The sequence below is a fragment of the Fistularia commersonii genome, chromosome 5 (genome assembly GCF_037954325.1).
Source record: "Fistularia commersonii isolate RoL2024-O1a breed Wild chromosome 5, RoL_Fcom_v1.0, whole genome shotgun sequence".
In the NCBI taxonomy this organism is placed as follows: domain Eukaryota; kingdom Metazoa; phylum Chordata; class Actinopteri; order Syngnathiformes; family Fistulariidae; genus Fistularia; species Fistularia commersonii.
Genome location: NC_141288.1, coordinates 9,752,575 through 9,776,265, shown reverse-complemented (window position 1 = coordinate 9,776,265; position 23,691 = coordinate 9,752,575). Strand labels below are relative to the sequence as shown.

Here is a 23,691-nt window from a genome sequence, read left to right as displayed (position 1 = left end):
CGAATGGGCAAGGGTGTTTGATGTTGAAAGACCCAAAACACCCGATGATCGCAGGTTACATTGCTGAGGATGAATAGCAGTAGGTGTGTATTAAATCAACATGCTAAACTAATTATATTCACAATAAAATAACATAGATTAGATAAAATAAGATATCATCTATATCTTGTTGAAAATACAACCACTTAATATAATTTCTGAGAAATAGTAATGTGACCGATGAAAAGTGAGCATGTGCATAACCAATTACTCAGCATTTATTTATCTATTCGTTAATGTATCTATTCGTTAATTCATTCATTAATTCATACATCAATTCATTCTGAATTTATCATGGGAAGTATATTATTAAATGTCAGTTTTTATGTCGGCTGGAGGCACGGTGGTCAAAGTGTCCGTCGCTCCGGTCCAGACTCCGCTCCGCTCTGCTCAGATCCAGTCCTTCTCCTCCCGGGATCCAACTCTGACTGCGGCGCTGTGATTGGTCGCTGGCTGCCTGGCAGGAAGAAAGAGCTGCTGTGTTGAGGCCGAAAAACTCAGGCACGTAACAGGACGGGGTCTGCGTTGAAATCCCTCGGAGGGGGAATACACGTTCCCCCGGACACTCGGAAGGCATTTATATCTGTCTGAGCCACAGAGAAAGCGCCGCGGAGCCTCCGCGCTCCCCCTGCCGAAGCCCGAGCGATTGTGTTGCCCCCCCTCTCCCCCCCCGTCGACTGTGCGTCGCTGGCTGCTGGTCACAGTCAACCAAACCCCGCTGCTATCACTGAGACTGAAGACGACCACCGCCGCAAGCAAAAACACGGGATTTGAAGTCATCGCCCCGCTCTTCGCTCTTCCCCCCCCTCCTCGCCGGCGGACCGACGAACGGCACCACAGCTGTTGCTGGTAGCCGGTGCTAACAGCTGACCGTACCAGACCGGATAACATTCCGGTAAGGCTTAAACTCTTCAGCGGCAGCGCGGCGCCTTATTCAGCGCCACAACTATTATGACCGGCCCGTGAAGACCCGGCGAAGAAACGTGGGGGTTCTTAAAAAAAGCCTTCCCTTTTTTATCATTGCCGAGGGATTTATTCGTCCGGAGGACCGTTAAACCTCCCGTTTTGAAGCGTACCCGCATCAGGTGAGTTCAATCCGCAGCGACGGTGACCTTACCTCACCGGGCTGCTAGGCTTTAAACCGCTTTGCCCCTCGTGGTATTATTAACCCCGACTTATGTGTGTGTCGCACTTGTTCTTCACCAACGCCAATCTTCACGAGGGCCTTTATTGTTTACAAATAAATCTGGAGTGTGTGAAACGACGCAGTACTGTCGGGTATCCCTATACTAATTCAAGCCAGACGTTCTTTTTTTTTTAATCCCCTCCCTCCTCAAACAACATTTAAAAGAGCGTGGGGGTGAATTGAGATTATCAGTCGGCGCAGTTCTGAGCGTCAAGCTGTCACACATCGACCCTTTTTGGACAGCTCACTGAGGATAAGCGGCGGTAGCCGTTGGAAGTTGTGTTTAGCATAAGTATGCTAATTGTGTGCCTCCTCAGTTTTGGCACGCGCGTGTTACAAATAGTGGCGCGAGCTCATCCGGTCCGAACAGCGGCAACGTTACAGACTAATATCAGCATCTCCTCGTGTATACAGGACTGTCTCAGAAAATTAGAATATTGTGATAAAGTTATTTATCTTCTGAAATGCAGTCACAAAAACAAAAATGTCATACATTTCGGATTCATCACAAATCAACTGAAATGTTGCAAGTCTTTTATTATTTTAATATTGCTGATTATGGCTTACATCTTAAGAAAACTCAAAAATCCTATCTCAAAATATTAGAATGTCATGCAAAGTCTTTTTTTTTTTTTTAATTGCGTTACAGAAATTAAGGACTTAATCACAATATTCTAATTTTCTGAGACAGCCCTGTATGTCTCTCAAAACAAAACTGCAAAACACTAACAAACATCTACTTAATTATGCCCGATTTCTCAATTGTCAGTGGCTCTACGACGTGTCGATTTAATTTGATTTAGACTGGGGCTTTTCAAACTTTCCTTCCTCCGCATCCCCACATGTTGACAGTGCGTCTTTGCTCAAACAGAAAGACATGGATTCACGTTTATTATCATAGGGTCATCAACTGAAAGGAAAACAGGACACAAATCACTACAGTGCAATTAGTCGTGGAAAATTTTAGATTAGTAGTGCAGTTTTTATCTATTTATTTATTTTTATTTTTGTGCAAGATCCCTCTTCACCCGTCCTACAGTCAACTTGCAACACTAAAAACAGACACTCTTCTTCTTCTTCATTATTATTATTATCATTATTATTAGTATTATTATTATTATTGTCATTATTATTATTCATTTATCTGTTATTTTGTTTTCGGGTGAAACTGTCTTTGAACCTACTAACTTTATTCATTTTATTTCTAAAGGTAGCAAGTAAGTACAATTTGCAAATCGCTGTTCCCCCATGCAAATGTATTAGTAAAATTACTACTACTACTATTAGTAGTAGTAGGGTAAGTACTACTAGTATTTGTTTTCATTATTTGTATCTGCAGGGTCTTAAATACATTTTCATAAATATTAATGTACAACTTAATTCAATTTTCACAGTCTGACATTTCTCTCAGTCATAAAAACTGAAGGTTTTCTCCTTATGTTCCATGTTTAAACTGAGACTACTTTAACTTTGTCCTGTCACTGTGCTTTTGGATTCATAGATTAATCTCTGAGGAGTATCTACCCATATGATAAAATAATTTCTTTGGCGATTTTAGAGGGAAAAATGTTCAGTCTTTCCTCTTCATTTTTGGTTAAAATCATCTTGACACAGTCTTATATGTCATTATAGTAAGGCTGTGGATACCAATTGGTTGCCTGATAGAAAAACCTGGAAATAATACTTAAATGTTTTTCAAAATTCATCAAAATTAATGATGCTGTGCTTTTCATATACATGTATAGTGACACTAAGTTTTTTCACTTTGCTGAGGTTATACATTCTATTGTTAGACTGTCAACTTAGCAACCTATTTCACAATTCATTATTTCACTGTCCTGTGAATATAAATCAACTGCAAATTACCCAAGATAAACCACCTTTCCCGCATTCCGACCGTGCCTTTCTTTGCAGCCATTTCTTTTTTAAAATGTCAAACAAGAATTTACAAAAGAAGATTCAATCCTTGAATCTCTTTGGCAAAGGGGTTAGCCTGTTCCATGGCAAAGTAGTGTTCAATTATTAGTTTAAATTGTTGACATAATTGTATTCCTCTAGATCCTCCTGAGCCGGAGAGCCACTGGACATACAGCTGAGAGCAAAACAACCAACATCATCATTATAATCAAATGGCAATCAGTGATTATTCTCTCTCATCTTGTCTTTTAATCATTTTGTAAAACAATCATATTACAGTTGGGATACAAATAATTGTTACTGTTTTCCTCTCCGCTTTTTTCAATTGATCTTCTGGAACAAGAAAATATGCCTGTTATGATTTGCCTGAGACCAAGGCCAAGTCCAGACTGATTCCTGTCTGTGAAACACTCCAACACTATTTTAAAATGTTTACACAAAACAAGAAATATTAATCAGTTTTCAACAATAGATCTACCTGCTGAATAGTCTTGAGTTCATCAAATCAGTTGTCTGGCAATTTAAGCCCCAATGAATATTTCCAAGGTAATTTACCTTTTATTTATTTATGTGGTTTTTTTCCCGAGGTGGAGGTTTCACTAACCACAAGAAATCATAGGTTTTTGTCAGATAAATCAAAGGTTTTATAAGCTTATCATTGTAAGAGATGCTCTCCTTCTCCCTTTTCTTTCTTTTTCATCAGATACCTAAATTCTGATGTTTGATTGTTTTACGACCATGGTCATGATGTAAAACATAAAGTAATAATGGAACTGAATTATTGCCAAGTTTACTTTTTGTTATTCTTCTTCCAACAAGCTTGGATTTGACTGTCAAAAATTGCCATGATGTCTGAATGTGAGAGTAAATGGTTGTTTGTCTCTATATGTGGCCCTGCGGTTAACTAGTGACCAGGTCATGATGAAGCCCACCTCTTGGTTCCAGGTGCCCCCGCAACCCAGAGCAGGATAAACAGTAGACAAGGGATGGATAGATAATAACTGACTATCTTACTGGGTAAGCCTCAAACGTCTGATGTTCGGGTGAAATTGAATTGTGAAGCATTGTGAAACAGCAAATACTAAAATTGGTTTTGACATCAAGTTTTAATGGGGTGGACTGAAAACTGAAAACTCAGTCACAGCCAATAAAGCAGCATCAGCTTGTCATCCATCTATGCCGCTGTTACAGATTAACAATGAAGCTCTTAAGCGGGAATCAGGTTTGTGGGATTGTCGAATTTATCATCCGACGAAGGAAAAAAAAAGAAAAGAAGCTGTAGGTTAGATACCCCAAAAGCCTCTCAGTTTGTTCTCATAGCTACATGATGCGAAACAATAGTTGGACATCCTGGTTCGGTCATCCATGTTTTGATTAACTGAGAAACAACACTTAAAAAATTCAATTGCTGAAGTCTGGTTTTGGTTTGGCAGTGCTTCTAGCCTTCATTTGATCACCTTGACAACACCGTATCACAGTTTAATGTATGACCACTGTATTGAAGGCATGATCAGATATGAATGTCTGGTCGGCAGAAACAGTGGATGCAACCTGGCAACACACCACAACTTCCTTGCTTCTTGATCAAGTTGTTGCTCTTTCGTTTTTTGAGCTTTATCACCAGTGCAGATCACTGGTGTCTGCACTGGGGGCTTCAGATTACTTGAAGCCGTGGGGAATTTAAGTTTGTGGAGTATTTGCAGGCAACTTGCATGTACCGTATTTCCTGCACTATAAGGTGCACCTAAAAGCCTTTAATTTTCTCAACAACTGACAGTGTGCCTTATAATCCAATGCGCCTTATATTGATCAATATTGGTTTATTATGGCAACTGTTGTCAGAGGGCCTTGCCGAAGTAGCAGCGATGTAAGGGTAAAGGGGAATTCCAGTCCCACACCACTTGTGTGTGTATAAAGACCCCAAAATGGCACCTTTCAAGAGACGTCACGACACAGAATTCAAACTCAAGGCGATCAGTCACACAGTAGAACATGGGAATAGAGTAGCAGCAAGAGAATTCAACATTGATGAATCAATGGTACGGAAGGGGAGCAAGCAACAAGATGACCTGTGCCAAATAAAGAAGACTAAACAGAGATTCCGAGGAAACAAAGCGAGATGGCTACAGTTGAAAATTTGAACAGTGGGTTGTTGAACCGAGAGCAGCAAGTAGAAGCGTCTCTACAGTCACTATTCAAATGAACATCAATGAACTTAGAGGCGGTCCTTCCTTGTAAATACAAATACCGGTAAGAGCTACAGGTACATATGGTACCGTATTGTGAATTCACTTACTTGTTTTGGGAGTGAAAGGAGTATCAGAATGTTGGTTTGTATTCTATTAATGAAGTTTGACTGACTGACTTCGCTGTCTGTTTTGTTGACATTCCCTTTAGCACAGCTTCATCTAGTGAATGCACAACGCAACCCCAGCCACTACAGTAGTTTCTGTTCTATGCGCCTTATAATGCAGTGCGCCCTATACATAAAAACAGTTTTAAAACAGGCCATTCATTGAAGTTGCACCTAATAAGCCGATGTGCCTTATAGTGTAAAAGGTACAGTACAGTCAGAATTGGGTTCAAGTGCTGCCCCCCCCCCCCCCCAAACCTGACTGTACAAGTCCTTATAACTAGTAGGCCAATAACCTTTAGATAATCAGTAGGCAGTGTTTCTATCTGGCCCAGGATCAGTATAAGTTGACAGCATAATGTCTGTTTGTCTTGTCTGTGGAGGTTCTGGGTCATCCAGAACATGGAGAATTCTTGTCATAATCTTCTTGTCGTTGCAACTGGACTTGAATTTTTGCAATTGAAAACCTCCTCACCCCTCATTTGAGAGGCATCTTCCATTCGAATGACCTGTGGGGTGATTCCGAATATAACTGCCATTAGGACAGGAGAAGCCTCTTGGATGAGGGGGGAAACATCTTCAAGTGAAGAAATTCAAGTCCAGTTGCCAGGACAAGAAGATTTCGACAAGAAGTCTGTCTTCATTAATGCAAGTGTATGCTGACTCTCAGGGGGATGTATGGTGGAACGGCAAACAAGCCTGTTTTGTCCACTGCTTCATTGATTTCCTCGTTCATGCCCAGCAGCATTAAGCGGCCACATTTCAAGTGATGCACTCATCACCGTGTAATGACTGTGGATATCCTGCAACTTAATGCACTCTGCTGCAGACGAGTCTGCTACCATGTGGGTGATCATGTCGTTACAAGACTCTGACCCCCCCTGACAAAGTCATCTCCGCTCAGCCTGGCGTATGCATGTATTTATGCTGTTTGATTAAGACGTCACAATTTTCCAGCTCATCTTAGTAATGTTGTAACCAAACCAAACTCTAGTGCCCACCTTTAACTGCCATCCCTCCTTCGACCCTTGTGGCTGTTATTGCTCTGACCTTCACTTAACAAGCTCTGGAAATAATTTTTTGGTTTTTCAACACATTTTTTGAAATAAAGGAAATTTGCTGGATATTTGGGCAAGGTGTTTGATCAAATTGCAGTTTTGAATTTTGGGTTCCTAGGATCAGATCTTGATAATTACATACATTTACACTGTGTTTTTAAATGCTGTGCTTTTTAAATGCCCCCCAAGTCATTAACAGAATGTACTGATATAAAAATCACCTGTGAAGGTAATTTTTTCTCACGGCTCACGGAGTGCTATGTTTCCATTGTGACACCAGTCTCTCACAATAATATTGGCGATTTCACCGACCATTGAATAGACATTAGCAGCATTACAGACTTTTCCTTTTTTTAAATTGTAAACTGTGGTCTAACACAAGCCAACAAAAGCTGAGTCCTTACAAATCAACTGGTGTAAAGAGGCATGCTGTGTTTTCTGGGAAGGCTAATGGTTTGTCCTGCTTCATTGCCATTGTTCACTGCAAAACAATCAAAAGAAAACTGTAACACTGTCCTGCATCATTGGTAATGCAATATTTCTGCCTGGTATCATATCAAAGTTTTCAATTGCATATCTATATTCTAAACATCCAGTTCTGGCGTTTAGAGTATTTTAAGATTTTGTATGAGAACTACTCTAGTGAAATTTTATTGCAATCTAGTTTCCCTCTTTTTCCAAGTTCTATGATGGATCTGCTGTCAATATCTGTGAAAATCTGTGTCCTTGACAATTACCTGTGTGATCCACGTATAACTTGTCATGCTTTTTCTTTTTTGTGCTTTTTGTAAAAGTATATACAGTAGCTTCCTTCTAAAAGAGGCATGGCTTGTATATTTCAGGGCAAAAGAATGCATAGTTCTTAAATGTGCTTCCTCTTTTTTTTTTTTTTCAATTGTCAGAACAATTCCGTGAAAGAGCCGATGGGCCCTGTGGCATCATTTGTACTACTGTTGAATTGGGTGTCAGGGCCAATTTTATCCTCAGAAGCATAATGAACTAAGTACAACTGCATTCCCTCCTGCTATAGTTATATCGGGAGCCATACTGTTCTACATCTGTGGTCTCCAACCCACCCAGAATTACATCCCAATCAAGGGACCTCTTTGGTAATCCTCTTCCCAGACCGTGTAGTCTGTCCTTCACAGTGCTTTCTGGTCCAGTTCTACCACACTGAAGATGGAGATGATAAACTAGTCATTTGCCAGAGTTAATTGGAAATGTACTATAGCTTGCCCCTCACTGGATTTATTGCACCTACCAGATTCCTATCATGGCTCTGAAGAATTCCATTTAAACCCAACTACCCGGCCAGAGGCGCACACAAAATACAACCTTGTCACATTAATGTCTCTGCATCCTGATTATCTAAGCATTTAATTTAGCCTATAAGCACCCAGGTCATTACTTTGGATTTAACTGCTGTTAATGTGATTATTTTCACATTAGTCATACAAGCTGATTTGCACTGATTCAGTTGCCATTAAGCTGGAATTGGCATTAAGAAACTGCATTTCAGGTACACATATGTCATTTGCAAAGGGAGGTTCTTACTTTTCACTTCATTCTCTGAAAGCCGACTGATTTTGAGCGAGTGCTGTGTTCCACAGTGGGCTAGCCACCCACTAGAATTCACGAACATCTCAAGTTTCTGTGCAATATAACAAGTTACTGCATCCCTGCACAAACTCCCACATTTAAAAACTGGAAGATACAGTGGAGCAAAAAAGTATTTAGATAGTCACCAATTGTGCAAGTTCTCCCACTTAAAAAGATGAGAGAGACCTGTCATTTTCATCATAGGTACACTTCAACTATGAGAGACAGAATGGGGGGAAAGAATCCAGGAAATCACATTGTAGGATTTTTAACGAGTTAATTGGTAAATTCCTCTGTAATTAAGTATTTGGTCACCTACAAATAAGCAAGATTTCTGGCTCGCACAGACCTATTACTTCTTTAAGAGGCTCCTCTGTCCTCCACATGTTACCTGTATTAATCGCACCTGTTTGAACTGGTTACCAGTATAAAAGACAACCTGTCCACAACCTCAAACAGTCGTACTCCAAACTCCACTACGGCGAAGACCAAAGAGCTGTCAAAGGCCACTAGAAACATAAATGTATACCTGCGACAGGCTGGCAAAATGAATCTACAATAGGTATGTAGCTTTGTCTGAAGAAATCATCTGTGGGAGCAGTTATTAAAAAACGGGAGACATACAAGACCATTGATAATCTCCCTCGATCTGGGGCTCCACGCAAGATCTCACCACATGAGGTCAAAATGATCACAAGAACGTTGAGCAAAAATCCCAGAACCATATGGGGGGACCTAGTGAATAACCTGCTGGGAGAGCTGGGACCAAACTAACAAAGGCTATCATCAGTAACACACTATGCCACCAGGGACTCAAATCCTGCAGTGCCAGATGTGTCCCCCTAATTAAGCCAGTATATGTCCTGGCTAGTGTGAAGTTTGCTAGAAAGCATTTGGATGATCCAGAAGAGGATTGGGAGAATGTCCAATGGTCAGATGAAACCAAAGTAAATCTTTTTGGTAAAAACTTAACTTCTTGTGTTTGGAGGAGAAAGAATGCTGAGTTGCATCCAAATAATACCATACCCACTGTGAAGCATGGGGGTGGAAACCTCATGTTTTGGGGATATTTTTCTGCTATGGGACCATGGCGTCTGATCCGTGTAATGGAAAGAAAGAATGGGGCCATGTATTGTGAGATTTTGAGTGAAAACCTCCCTCAATCGGGAAAGGTACTGAAAATGAGACGTGGCTAGGTCTTTCGGCATAACAATGATCCAAAACACATCGCCTGGGCAACAAAGGAGTGGCTTCGTAAGAAGCATTTCAAGGTCCTGGAGTGGCCTAGCCAGTCTCCAGATCTCAACCCCATTGAAAATCTTTGGAGGGAGTTGAAAGCCTGTGTTGCCAAGCGACAGCCCCAGAACATCACTGCTCTAGAGGAGGTATGCATGAAGGAATGGGCCAAAATTCCAGCAACAGAGTTTGAAAACTTTGTGAAGACTTACAGAACATGTTTGACCTCTGTCATTGCCAAAAAGGGTATATTAACAAAGTATTGAGATGAACTTTTGTTATTGACCAAATACTTATTTTCCACCATAATTTACTTATAAATTCTTTAAAAATCAGACAATGTGATTTTTCTGGATTTTTTTTCTTTTTCTGTCTCATAGTTGAAGTGTACCTATGATGAAAGTTACAGGTCTCATCTTTTTAAGTGGGAGAACTTGCGCAATTGGTGGCCGGCTGAATACTTTTTGCCCCACTGTAGCGATGCTGAGATGATTGGAGTAAGTGTAATATTGTGTAATATAAGTAATTCTTTTGCCGGGAGCTCTGAAATATCATTCCTCAATGAGCATGAAACCACTGAAAAATATTTTCTTTCAGTTAAACAAACAAACATTAACATCATCATCAAATGCAAGGTTGCATAAAAATATTTTAAAGGAAAATGTCAGTTGACAAAATGGGATTTTTGACGGTGTCAGTATAATGACTTTTTTGATTATTTGAGTGTTTTTTCAAATTGACTAACATAGGATATGTTATGAACGTAACTTTGCACCATGGTTAAGGGTAGTTTGTGTGGGGGGGGGCAAAACAAGAAAATAACTGGGAGCTATTTGATTTGACTTTCTTGGGTCGGGTGGGGAGTATCAAACATGCCTGTTAAAATGTTAATTTCTGTGACACTGGAGAGAGTAATGTTGGAGCATTTAATCAAACTCTTCATACTTCTACCCCCTGCAGTTGTGAATGACACCAAAGCGGCTTTTAGACCTGTCTTCAATGTATCACAATACTTCCTATTGGATTAATAAAGGATACATTATCATGTTTGTATCCTCTGATTGCAGGTGGATAACTAACTTTTTAATTGAAAGTGTTAAAGGGGTTCATAGTTACTAAATAGAGAACCTTCATAAATAAAATGAATAAGATTTATCTCAAAAGGCTATTAATCAACTAAGAGAGAAAGGAGGCTTGGTCCCTGCATTGAGAACAAAGGGATTGCATCTTGGGCTTATACATGGAGATTGAATGGACTGTCTTGTAATCAGAATCGATGCCCCTGCCTCTGTGGAAGCTATCAGAAATCTGCCCTTGAAGACTTCAGTATCACTGTGTGAATGTGTTAGCAGCTGCTGTCAATGGTGAATGAATGTCTTATAAAGTGGTATACCATGTAAATGCAAACTTTTCACTATTATTGAAACTTAACAAATGCTAACAGAGCTGATATTTTACTTTATAACTTTTTTGAAGCAAGGGTCTTTCTCTCAGACAAACCCTGACTGCTTGAATTCTTCCATGACCTGTTTTAGCAAGTGTTGCCAAACTGAGATAGTGCTGCAGCATTGGCCATAGCATCATTACCCCATTTCCAACTTGGAAGTCCATTCCAAGCCAGAGGTTCATCTGCCAGGGTTTCTACAGCTGACCAGCTTGTATAATACATAAATACATATTCAGATATTTAGCATCTTCAAAGTTGGGTAAATAGGAAAAAAAAATCTTAATCTATTGTCTGTACCCCTTATCCTGAACTCAGGGGCGCAGTGGGACCGGAGCCTATCTCAACTGTCATTGAGCAGTAGATGGGGTTCACCCTGAAACGATCACCAGTTGATGACAGGGTCACATATAGAGAGAAATACAACCATTTACTCATTTGCATTTTAGAGCCTTCACTTAACTCAATATATGTTTTAAGAATGCTGGAGGTAGCCGGAGAACCTGTAGCAAACTAATACAGACACAGGAGAACATAAAAATTCCTTCTTACTGTGAGGTGTAAGCACTAACAACTGTGCCACTCGGCTGCCTATAATTAAAATAATTTATTTTGAGAAGGTCAAACTTACCTTTTATACTAGCAAATTAATATAGTTTATTTTGTTATTAACTAGGCCTCCCGTCAATTCTTTTATCCATCACTCAGATTTGCTTTTAAAGTGCTTTTCAAACAAAATCAATGCATGTACTTCCATCCAGATACATACAGTTACAGTTAATATTTTGAGAAACGCTTTTGGGCCAGAGTTGAATCCTGCTTGTCCTGCTGTCTGATAACCTTTCAGACTCGCCTGTCCTCTGTGGCATTTTACACTACATTCTCTGTCCAGAGACTTTGCCAAATTTTGGCACATGTTTGGCAGCTGAAGAAGTAATTAATAATCTAATAATCACATTTGTAATAAGTGTCCGTTTCTCCCAATGAAGTTGCTTTTCCTAGTCTGATTATAGAAGGTTTCAATGTGTGGTTTTTGACAACATCTTTAGATTTGTCTTCAAGATACAATAGCTGTCTTAAGTTACTGATAGACATCAGAGAAAAAACAAAATAATCTCGAGTCCCACACAGACAAGTAAACACTGGAGCCTTAGCGACTCTGACAACAACCGACAATATAGCGGACCTTGACGCCGATATCGGAGGGAGGAAGGAGAAGAGGTGTCTCCGACGCTGTGAGTAGGAGTAGAAGTGCATGAAACATGAAGATGAACCCCTAAGGCCAGAGACTAGTTCACATCAGCAACCCATCACCTTTTCTTACTGTCCCTTGAGCAATTCTTCTTCTCCTTTCTTCGTCGTCTTCTTCTCCATTTAACCTTATTCTCTGTATCCTTCTCGCTCACACCAACTACCTTCATGTCTCATGAGCAATATGCCCCTTAAAAGGATAACTGAACCCATGAACTCTTTCTCGGGTGTATGCTGAAATGACAGAATGAAAACATGACGAAACCCAGGACTTTGTCCATCAATGTAGACAACCCAGTCGGTTATATCATGCGGTTGCAGTTGTCATATTAGGAGTCTCGTGACTGCTACTCCTGAGTAGAGCCCGCACACCTGTGTGTGCATGTGAGTTTGTGTTTTTACACCAGTGAGGAATGTAATATTGACACCTTGCCGCCAGCTCTTCCTGGAATTGGTGCTGTTTCTCTTCTGTGTTTAATTTGTCAAGGAAAGTTGATTTTCATTAGCAGTCTTAAAGTCTTAAACCATTATTGAAATTACTGATAAAATTACTTAAGTTGGCTGGGCACACTGCAAAAGAAACAAACAAAAATAAAAAAAAACACACTTGAAGATTGACAGTAACTTGTTGTATAGACTTTGTGTGGAGCCTCTTTGCAAGAGCAATCTGCATTATTCTCCTACTGCTCTCCACCGAAGAAGAGAAACAGACTGTAAATTTCTAATCTAATGCACATAGTATTTTCATGTGGAAAAATGGCAATGATGAGGTGGCTGATCAGGGCTTCATCCTTTTTTTTCAAGTATAAAGTTTAAAGTGTTACTTTACTTTAACACACAGTAACCCCGCCCGTGTCAAATCTACAAGTGTCCTGTGAGAACTGTTTCTTGTTTCATCAAACAGGTACAACAAGGACTTGGCACTTCAGTGCATGATTTAATAGAACTTAATAGAAATGTGACCCACTTAATATTCAAAATGATACCTGTACTCTGTCTTTATCATTGCAAGTTTTGTCATTCACCCTTGACTTTCAGTCTGTGATCCTGGGATTATCTTTCCTCTGCTCTACATATAAAAAAGGAGAAAAAAAAAGTAGAATGAGTGAGTAAATGTGTCAGAAATGCTAATTATGTCCTACTCACCACTTTTTTTTTTTTTCTAAGTCATACAATTTGGGATAGCACAGACATTTACATATAACACATAGCTCCACTAAGAGCACCGGTGTGCCTTGCTTTAACTGTTCAATGCAAAATCACAACATTAATATCTAAATGCAGTAATGCAGATCTTCAGCTGTTTTGCTGGTAACTGTTTCAGTATCCCCTTTCCATGTTTTCATTTGATAATGGTATCTAATGAGGCTTTGAACAAAAAGTGTGCCATTTGTAAAATTATGCCAAAAATACAGTCATCGTATGAAAATAAATCCATTTTATCTCCTAAGGACAGTACTCTATATACGAATATTCCACAAAACTCGTTTAATTTTTGCCCACACGTGATCATTATTTGATATCGTTAGTGCTTAAAGAACCATTAAATATCATGACAGTATTAAACCTCTGTCACCTGCCTACTTGATGCGGGATGACATCCTCAGAATTTGGTGACAGATGTCTCTGGCGGTCCATATCACCTCAGATCAGAATATGGGTCAGTTACAATCAATTCAGGTGAAAATGAAGCCGTTTGAACTAAAACCGGAGTATTCAGATTCATCTTCACAATATTTTTCAAATTAGTAAAGGAGACAGTTATTGAGTTGGTGTTGGTCAGCAGGCAGCCAGGGAACTGTGGTAGGCTGGAATTTGCAGTTATATTCACTTGCTGTTCATTGTGCTGAAAGATGCCACAAAAATAGCCGCTGATATTATGACTGAAAGGAACTGCTGGTCTCTCTTTCATTCCCTGCCTGTGGTGGCTAGTCACATGGGAGTAAATCAGCTGGTCACCAGGCTGGTTACATTTCTTATGCACCGTCAAGCTGCATGTCTATCAGCAAAGATACAGAGGCTGAAGCTGCTTGTGGAAAATCAGAGCAGAGGAAAATCGCAGAAGCAGACGTAATCCAGTTTTAAACAAAGTAGATCAATACTTTTATTCCCTCTCTATTTTACTTCTGAATAAACATGCATACTATTAACTAGTAATTATAATTTGGTCTTTGTCATTAAGTTTACTGAATAATCATCCCTGTAATGTATATCATCTTTCCAGCTGTCTTTTACCTACATTGTAGCAAAATGACAGGATTCCTTCCCACTTCCATCATGACACAAATGGGTGATTCGCAAAGAAAGCAAAGTGAAATCTCAAACACCTGTAGAACTATATCTCAGGAAAATGGAAAGAAAATCTCAAACTTCAGAAGTCTTTTCTATTATCATTATCAGTATATGTCATTTATACAATTTAGGTATGGGAAACTCCAACACAAAAAGATTTCATTTGAAATTGTCCTGCCCGAGAATAATTTGTCCTTTATTAACCCCTCATTCGTTCTCTGCAATTCACACATCATGGATGAACAAGAAGCATTAGTTCTGCCGTCCACTGTACCTTTCTGTGTGGATTTTGCATGTTCACCCCTGTGTCTGCGTGGGTTGTCTCGGGTTTCCTCCCACAATCCAAAAACATGCAGGTTAATTGGGAAAATCAAATTGTGCCGACTGAATGAGTGAGTGAATGGTTGTTTGTATAAATTTGTGGCCCTGCGATTAACTGGCGACCAGTCCAGGGTGTACCCCGCCTTTCACACGATGACAGCTGGGATAGGCTCCAGCAGCTCCCGTGACCCTGTGTGCAGGAAAGCGGAAGAAGATGGATGGCCACCCAAAGCTGGCAAAAGAATGGTCCGTTTAAGATTTTCTTAATTAAAAATATACCTCGAAGAAATTTCATTTGTTATGTAACCGGCAACATTTTCCTAAATGTCTGATTTTTATAACGCAGTTAACAGCACTCAATGTTCCCTAAAATATTTAATGTGTCAATCAAAGCATTAGGTTTGACAGTTGTTTTTTTTTTCAACGACTTTTTCAAGCCATTCAGTGCATTTAGAAAAATAACTTAATAGTTCAAGTACATGTTACACTCATATGCATCAGCTTGTAAATAAAAATGTATAGCAAGTCTGAGAAGGGCTTATAATTTTATGGTCTTTTGTACTTTCGTTAAAGACAACAAATGGCTTCCCGGGCTGGGGTTGTTGGTTTGTCTCTTTCTGTTGCAGATGTGAGTTTTCTGTACATTGGTCCTTTAGAAGACCAGCAGTGAGGCTTTTCTATCCCAAGTAGAAGGAATCTCATTATATTCAGCAATTTGAGGAGCCAGATGGGAACAGTCTCCTAGGTGGCTCAGTGTAAACTATTCTCTGCTGGTCTTAAATGATATTTTAATGGCAGTGATTCATGATGAATGTTATGACTGAGTGATGCTCTTTGAATGCAAATATATGAAATAAGGCCTGTCCCCCACTGAGCTGCACTTAGACAGGCGAGTTTGTGAGCCACATACTGAGTAAAAAAAAATGCACACATTTCAAATTTGGACAGAGGGACATCAGTGTGCTGTGCTGCAGTGAGGCAGGAAATATGGTGTCAGGTGAGCTGCTTGGCCAAGGTGTGAGTCCCAGGATGCTTTGCCCCTGTTTATCTCTTTCAAATGGACTGTTTAAGAATTTAAAGCATCTGTAATCCCTATCTTTATGCCTCTGTGCTGGTGACTCCATGTGTGCCGGTCTGTCCTTTTCCTGATATCTCTGTCAGACCCCTAAGGCAATATCTTCAAAGTTTGCAAAGATGTTCTCTTGGGCTCAGGGTTGAATTGATTATGTGCATTGGTCAAAGGATGCTGTCACTGTGACCTCATAAAACACTTTAATTTTTTTTGTTTTTCTGGCTTTGTGAATGTGAGGATGAAGTAATTGCGTTTGGCAGGGAATCAAACAATAATAGCTTGAAGAGTAGATCTTTAATATCAAAAAAGCCAACTTAAAATAGATATAACAGTGTTTTGTACCCCTGGCCATTATTAAATGGTAGTGTTAGCACTGCTTTCCATTTTTTCATGCATTATTGAAATTACTCATCCTGCACAAGGTTCCAAGGAGTTGGGGCCTCTAGCTGTCACTGACATGTTGAGACAGACAACCTTCAAAGCCATTAACAAATCACACTCTCCAAATAACGCTCCTTTGTTACTTCTGGTAATGGAAATGTGTAGGCCTGTACTGTAGGCCTGATGTTAATATGAGAAGAGCACTGGTGGGGAAAAAAAAAAAAACAAAATTGCTTTTAAATTCTTAACTACATTAAACCTGGAGAACATGGCTATACACTCACCTTTTGCCACCCTACAGTTGTGTTTGGGGGAAAATTTGTTTGTCCATCAGAACTCTGGTGGTCTGTGATAGCTACTTCCAAGGCATTAGCAGCTGATCCCTTTTGTAGCAAGAGGAGCCTCCATGGATCAGATTTGTTGTCCAGCATATTCCTAAATGCTCATTTGGACTGAGAGCTAGGGAATTTAAATGCCAACAACTTGAATTTATCACTATGTAGTTCAACCCATTTCAAATCCATCCTATTATAATTTTGGAATGTAACAACAACTGAAGACCAGAATTGAAGCAGTGGTTTGATGCTCCAGTCCAGTCATCCATCTGGCAAATTTTGGCCCTGAAAGGTCACATACTTCTTGCCCAAGTCCAACTCATCAAATCTAGGAATAAGTGTTCACTGGGTGCCCTTGATCCCACCCATTGGCCTGCCAGTGGAACAGTGAACACTATTTTGTCATAGCAATGTATTACCATATTTTCCGCACCATAAGGCACACCTTAAATGAATGGCCTATCTTAAAAAAGAAATCATATATAAGGCGCACCGCATTATAAGGCACACAGAATAGAAGCTACAGTAGTGGCTGGGGTTGTGTTATGCATCCACTAAATGGAGCTGCGCTAAAGGGAATGTCAACAAAACAGTCAGATAAGTCAGTCAAACTTAATTAATAGAATACAAACCAACGTTCTGACAACTCCGTTCACTCCCAAAATAAGTTAATGCATTCACAATACGGTACCGTATGTACCAGTAGCTCGTACTGGTATTTGCACCGCCTTCGTTGAAAACAATGTATTTCCAACTCAATATGTCACAGTTCAAAGTGCTTCATGAAACTAAAGCACCGAGAAGGACCGCCTTTAAATTCATTGATGTTCATGTCGCTAGCTAGCGCAGTTGCCTTCATTGGAATGGTGACTGTAGAGACGCTTTTTCCATGCTGCTCTCTATTCAACAACCCACTGTTCAAGTTTTTCCTCTGACTGTAGCCATCTCACTTTGTTCCCTTGGAAACTGTTGGTCTTCCTTACTTGATCATCTTGTCGCTTCCTCCACTTCCATACTATTGATTTCGTTAATGTTGAATTATCTTGCTACTGCTCTATTCTCATGTTCTACTGCGTGACTCATCGTCTTCAGTTTAAACTCTGCGTCGTAAGTGTGTCTCTTGAAAGGTGGCATTTTGGGGTCTTTATACACACACACACACACACACACACACACAAGTGATGTGGGACAGGAATTGCCCTCTACCGTTTTTACCACTACTACTTCGGCGACGCGCGCGCACACACACAAATGGAAATGAAAATACATTCTTTTCGCAGTCATATATCCCAGCATGCATCGCACGCTACTTTTTCTACGGGAGAAAATGGAGTCGGCAGCCGCTTCCTGTAGTTGCACACCGCATTATAAGGCGCACTGTTGGTTTTCTGAGAAGATCAAAGGTGCGCTTTATAGTGCGGAAAATCCGGTAGTTGTCCAAAGCCAATCAAACCTCCCCTGACAAAAATGAAGCTTTTGTATTGCAAGATCATTTTTGACAATGAATCAGCTATTTATGCTACTTATGTGCCATTTTCCATTTATATTTAATTGGAGTTCTAGTTCAGCAGACAGACTGCATATAGAAACAGGCGGCTTCATTCTCTCATTCAAACTTAGTCAATTTAAAGTATTAGATGAAACAAAGTGAGGTTTCAGACTTTTGGAGAAAGACTGAGAACCCTTAGAGAACACATGCAGGTACAAGGAGACAGGCAGTGTGATGCAGGAGGTAGAGTGATCCTTGGAACCCAACATTCTTGATTCGATTCCTGACTCCTCCTTGTGTGTCAAAGTGTTGTTGAGACACACAAGAAGGACACTGAACCCCTAACTGCCCCCCAGGTGCTTCTAAATGGCAGCCAACTGCTCTTAGTTCATCCATAATGGGTTAAATGCAGAGAAGATTCAATATTATAACATGAAGGATCTATACCGAATCAGCCCGTTTTGCATTGTTTTTTTAGTAGTGAAGAAAACTATAATATAAATTAACCAATAATTTCACAGGCAACTAGCCTGAAACTCCCAATTTCAGAATCTTACCAGCCAGAGCTAGAATTATTGACAAGACAATGTTGCTGTGTAGAGGGAATCAATGGACAACAGAAAGTACTTGTGTATTCTATTCCGACCAGTTGTATTTCACAGCTACTTACTTGATGTCTTGTCAAAAACCAACAGCAGGAGCAGATAAATCCCTAAGTGGTATTCTCTGCAAACTGGATGGCTGTGCTTTGCTTAGCATAAGCATCTGGTAGCTTTGTAGTGAAATATGTCGCTTAAATGTGTAGAAGAAGACGTTTACCATTTGTTTATCACCATATGTTAAAATAAATGCAGTGTATTTTCCCATACTGTAATGTCAGTATCCACTTTGGCAAAGACAACTCATCAGCCAGAGTTCATTCCATGGTTAAGAACTCCAAAAGAAATAAAATGAATTAAAGCTCATATCTTGGGATTCCTGGGTTTGAGCAATACAATCATCTCAAATTGCTGTAAAATTTAAATGTATAAGTAAAAGAGAAACTATCAATTGATATTTTTTTTTCCTATGTGTTTGTTTGCTTTTGGATAAGGTTATTCAATCCTTCAAGCACTTTTCTGCTTTCTGCTATCACCTACTTCTTGCAGCTTTATTTGTGCAGTCAGTAATTGAAATGTTGCCTTGAATAAAGGTAATAATACCACAGTATGCAATGTTTTTAGTTTGTCTGTTAATGTAAAGCAGCACGTGAGGCAAATGTCCAGTGAAGAAAATCTGCAACCGTATGCAGTATTATACATCTTCATGATTTGTTATAATGAAATTTGGCAGCATTTGAGTTGAAATTCTTTTTCATATTTGTTTTGATGCTTCCGCTACTACTCTATAAAGAGCCTCTGAGGCTCTTTATGGAGTAGTTCTGGAGCAATTCTGGTAGAATATGTGTAATATTGAAAAACAAAGCAATATACCGTCACCCAGTGGTAATGTTTGTCACAGCCTAAACAGCTTGACTAAATCAAATAACTCAAATAAACAAGAGTTCTCTGGTTTACAGAATGAAAATACTCTGATTGTTGCTTGTGGTTTTTGGTTTTTTGTTTTCTTGTTTAGTTTTTTGGTGTCCCTGTTTTGCTGTTTATGTGGTTCTTTACCTCAAAGCAGCAAGATGTTTCTGTGTGAAAATGTGTCTTTCAGTATTCCATCTATTAGTCTGCAGTATATTTCAAAGGAATAACCAGATAGGAAACAGTGTTATGGGCTTGTCAAAAGGGGGGCAAACGTCGAAGTTACCAGGCTGAAGATGAAAATCTCCTCATCAAATGGTGACTGAGTGACTGATGCACCAAGCAACTCTGTAACATGTCCTGGTAATGGAGCACTGGGACTGTAAACCACCATTGAAGACACAGTTTGGCCAGAAAGGTCTTGCTTAGTGCCCCCAAAATATATGCTGATCTTTGATCTGCAGTTTTCAATAAGGTTGGTGGGTTTTTTTAGAGGTTATGTTCAGAAGGCCCAGATGGCACCATCTCTACTGCCTCTGAATGGTCATCACCGGCTGAATTTTTTTTTTTTTTACGGCAGCAACCATTGCAGAAGAGTGGAATAAACCTCTGTGCTGGCACAACTAGTTAGTTTTTAATATACAGTCATCTCTGCATGGCTGGGGGTGGAAAATCTTGTTGCAAGATATTGCAAAGAAAGGTCCCTGCCTTTCTGTCTCCCTCCGGACAGACATTTCATGTGGTAAAAATAATGTGTTTTCAGATATGACAAATCGGTTCTCGTTCCCATGTTTGGTGGGAGTTACTGTCTTGCAATCTCTTAGAATTTGATTATTTGATTATTTATCCCCCCCCCCCCCTTTTTTTTTTTTTTTTTTTTTTTTTTTTTTAGGACAAACACAGTGATTGAAATGAAATGAACACAACAAATACAGTCACTGTTGGGAATAAAACTATATCAAGGTAAGACCTGATCATAAATGATTCATCTGGCGAGTGCTGTGCTGCTCTATGGCAAACCCACACCGAATGTTGCTAACTTCATGAAATCACTTATATTTCACATGGCTGCCACATGATGAAAGATATTGTATGGGGGGTATATTTGTATATTATCTGTTTAAATATAAATATATCAGTTAATTTGAATCAATGTTGAGGAAAATGTTCCCATTTGAATGGATAGTTAAGGTAACACTTGGTGGCACCGTGGTTAGCGCTTACACCAGATAACAAGAACATCCCTTGTCCAATTCTGACAGGGGCGCATGCTGTGTGGAGTTTTAAATGTTCTCCCAGTATGGTTTTCATCCATGTTCTCCGGTTGCCCCCATATTCCAAAAACATGCTGAAGGTTAATTGGAGACCCTAAATTGGCCAAACATGTTTAATGAGAGGGTGAACCCCACCTCTCATCCAGTGACAGCAGGAAAAGGCTCTAGTAACTCTGATGGCAGGATAAGTGGTAAAGATAATGAATAAATGAATGAATGAATGAAGTGATATCCCCTTGTAACACACACTAAGAGCAAGGAGTAACAAAAAAGTTTGACAGTGCTTTAAACCATTCTCTAAAAAAGTAATTTTAGAGATAATAAGCACACTTATCAATTTATAAAAAAAACAGTGCAGTGAATACCAGTGCTGCTGCCATTCTGGTGATGAAGAGGCAAACAGAAAAGAAACAAAGCAAATTACTTTGTGAATAAATTTTAAGGGAGGAATCCAGCATAGATCAAATTGGAGCAAAAATCATTCCTGGTTGTCTTGAGTTGATATCACTCGACTGAGTTTGCCTTCCCAATGGACAACTTCACAACAACACTCGAGGGTGTTGTAAACCAGAATGATTTAAACAAAAATAAATAAATAAATAAATTTGAGAAACTACAAATGAGAAACCTCATTTATGCCAATCAGGCATATGACTGTCATGCTGTATGTTAATTAAACCAGAGCTTTGTACAAAAGACAAGAAAAACAACTTAATTTTTTTCTTGTCTTTCTGCTGTATTGAAAATGTGTCACTATTAAAAAGCTTTCTTCCTTTTCTGCACCATCATATTTCTATAGTATCGTATGCACTACATTATAGCTTGGATGTTGAGATCCAGAATTCTTTGTGTCTTCTTTTGCACATTACCAAAACCAGAAATTCCCAGACGGAGGTCCTTCTGGGTTTTCCTTCTGGGTGCAAAAATAGGCCATCAAGACCTTCAATATCCACAGAAGGTGTTGGAGCTAAAAAGCGTTACTAATTCATTTTCCCCAATCACATCCTAAATTACGTTCCTTAATATTCAATTGATATTTATGTTTTGTAAGAACTATGGCAAGACAAAAAGACTATTCATGATCAATTTGAATTTCGTTTTATTTCGGGAAACCTCTGGTATGGATCGAAATAGGCATGTTATGCTTGTGAATTATACCTTCTTCTTCTCCTCAAGGTTGTTTATACATCGTACCGAGACTCCCTGGATTTCTCTCTGTAAAGTCACGTAAATTATTTTTATTCCTGGTCTCTTGCTAACCCTTCTTATCTCTGGCAAATAACCTTGCGGCACCTTGCTGCAATTGAATACAACGAATATGACAGATATACAGTGAAATCCCTTTCAACCGGCATCACTGGCACAGTGTTGGGCTTCATGGCTGATTCCAAACTGAATCAGGTGACTTTGTGTTTGAAGCCATCTGCCATCACACAGCTGCAACAGGATTGGTGGTCATTGTTGTTACACTGGGAAATGTATGGTCATCAAGCCCTTGCACCGTAGTATTAATGTTCAAGTGATATGGCCCTATAATGTCGTAAGAATGTTGTGGAAATGCCTGAAAATAGTGATTTAAGCTGTTTCTGTATATGAGATTTTTGGACTATTTGTGAAACACCATGTCATTGTTGGTACAGCAGGGTGACAAGTCAGATTTGGACAAATGCTGAAACTTTACATCATGAGCATTGGAATAAGTTTACCACTATTTTATAGTTGAATATTTTTAAGTAGAATAATACTTTCTTATCATTATCAGTGTCATAAAACAAAGTGAACTGTTTGCTTGGAAACATTGTATCCAACTCAGGACAACTTTGGTCCTAGAAAACCTGACCACATATCAAATGTGGTTAGTGTACTGCAGCTTCCCAGTGCCATCTTATCTGTTACAACAGTTCTATGAATAGTTCATACAATTAGATGATTATTTCCAAGAACTGTGCAACATCACCCTCTGCCCCCAGCTGCAGTCTCCTGTAGAAATACCAGAACACAACTTACTATACAAATAGTTTGCCACACCTTGGTCGCTGAGTCAATTTAACCTTACTGCACCCTTTTGGGAGAAAATTCTTGCTGTTGTGTCAAGTTGGTGGTTACCTTGATCTGCAAGTGAAAAGTGATTTTCATCATAAAATCATAGTTTTTAATCATGAATTCAAGCAAGTCGATAAAATATGTTATTTCCTCCAGTGTCTGGATGCCATATGCAGCCTGTGCCACAATCATTATTACAGTCTCATCAACAAAACCATTACTTTTCATTTGCTTATTTCATCTACTGCAGTGTATCTCAATGTTTTTAAAAATGGCATTAGCTTGGTCTTGTCCAATACCAGTTAAGTAAAGAGTAAATTTAACATAAAATAAAGAGGTAGGCTACATCCCTCAGATCCACCACATCTGTGTTTGTACCGCACACGCATCTGCCATGTTGAAGTTCAAAATGTTCACTGTAGACACTGACACTGACCTCTGTAGCTGCCCTGACACGCCACCCTCACTGCACAGTACGTATGAAATTTGTTGGATCCGCTTCATTAGTTGTTGTGCTGATGCGATAAGAAATTACATTCTAGATAATTAAAGGAACCTAATTATTATTTATTGATATGAATATTTTTTCCAGGCTGCTTTGCATCATCTCAGTGTGGATAATATGCAGATGTTTAACTGCTGTGCAGAGTCTGTTGACTAATCTAAATATAGCGAGTACTTCTTTTGTCCCTGTATCAACTAGCCAAGGGGCCACTGCACTAAATGTGAATGGTCAGTCTGCCATGCTGACATGCTGTTTTTTTTAAACCACTTTTATCACTTACATTTTTTTAATTTTCATGTTTCTTTTAAATCTGTTTTTCTTGTAAATGCATTTATCTGTATGTTGCCTTGAGTGTCGAGCAAGGTGTGTAATATTATTATTACTCAAC

The 23,691-nt window shown here is 39.3% G+C and overlaps 1 protein-coding gene across 1 annotated transcript in view; it reads left to right on the top strand.

Annotated features, from left to right (window-relative positions):
• Window positions 1–502: 502 nt before the first annotated feature.
• large1 (LARGE xylosyl- and glucuronyltransferase 1) overlaps window positions 503–23,691 on the top strand; it is a 131,621-nt gene continuing 108,432 nt past the window's right edge. Inside the window, exon 1 of the mRNA XM_086146750.1 lies at window positions 503–1,124. The gene's annotated coding sequence lies outside the window, so the exon portion shown is untranslated. The remainder of the gene's footprint in view (window positions 1,125–23,691) is intronic.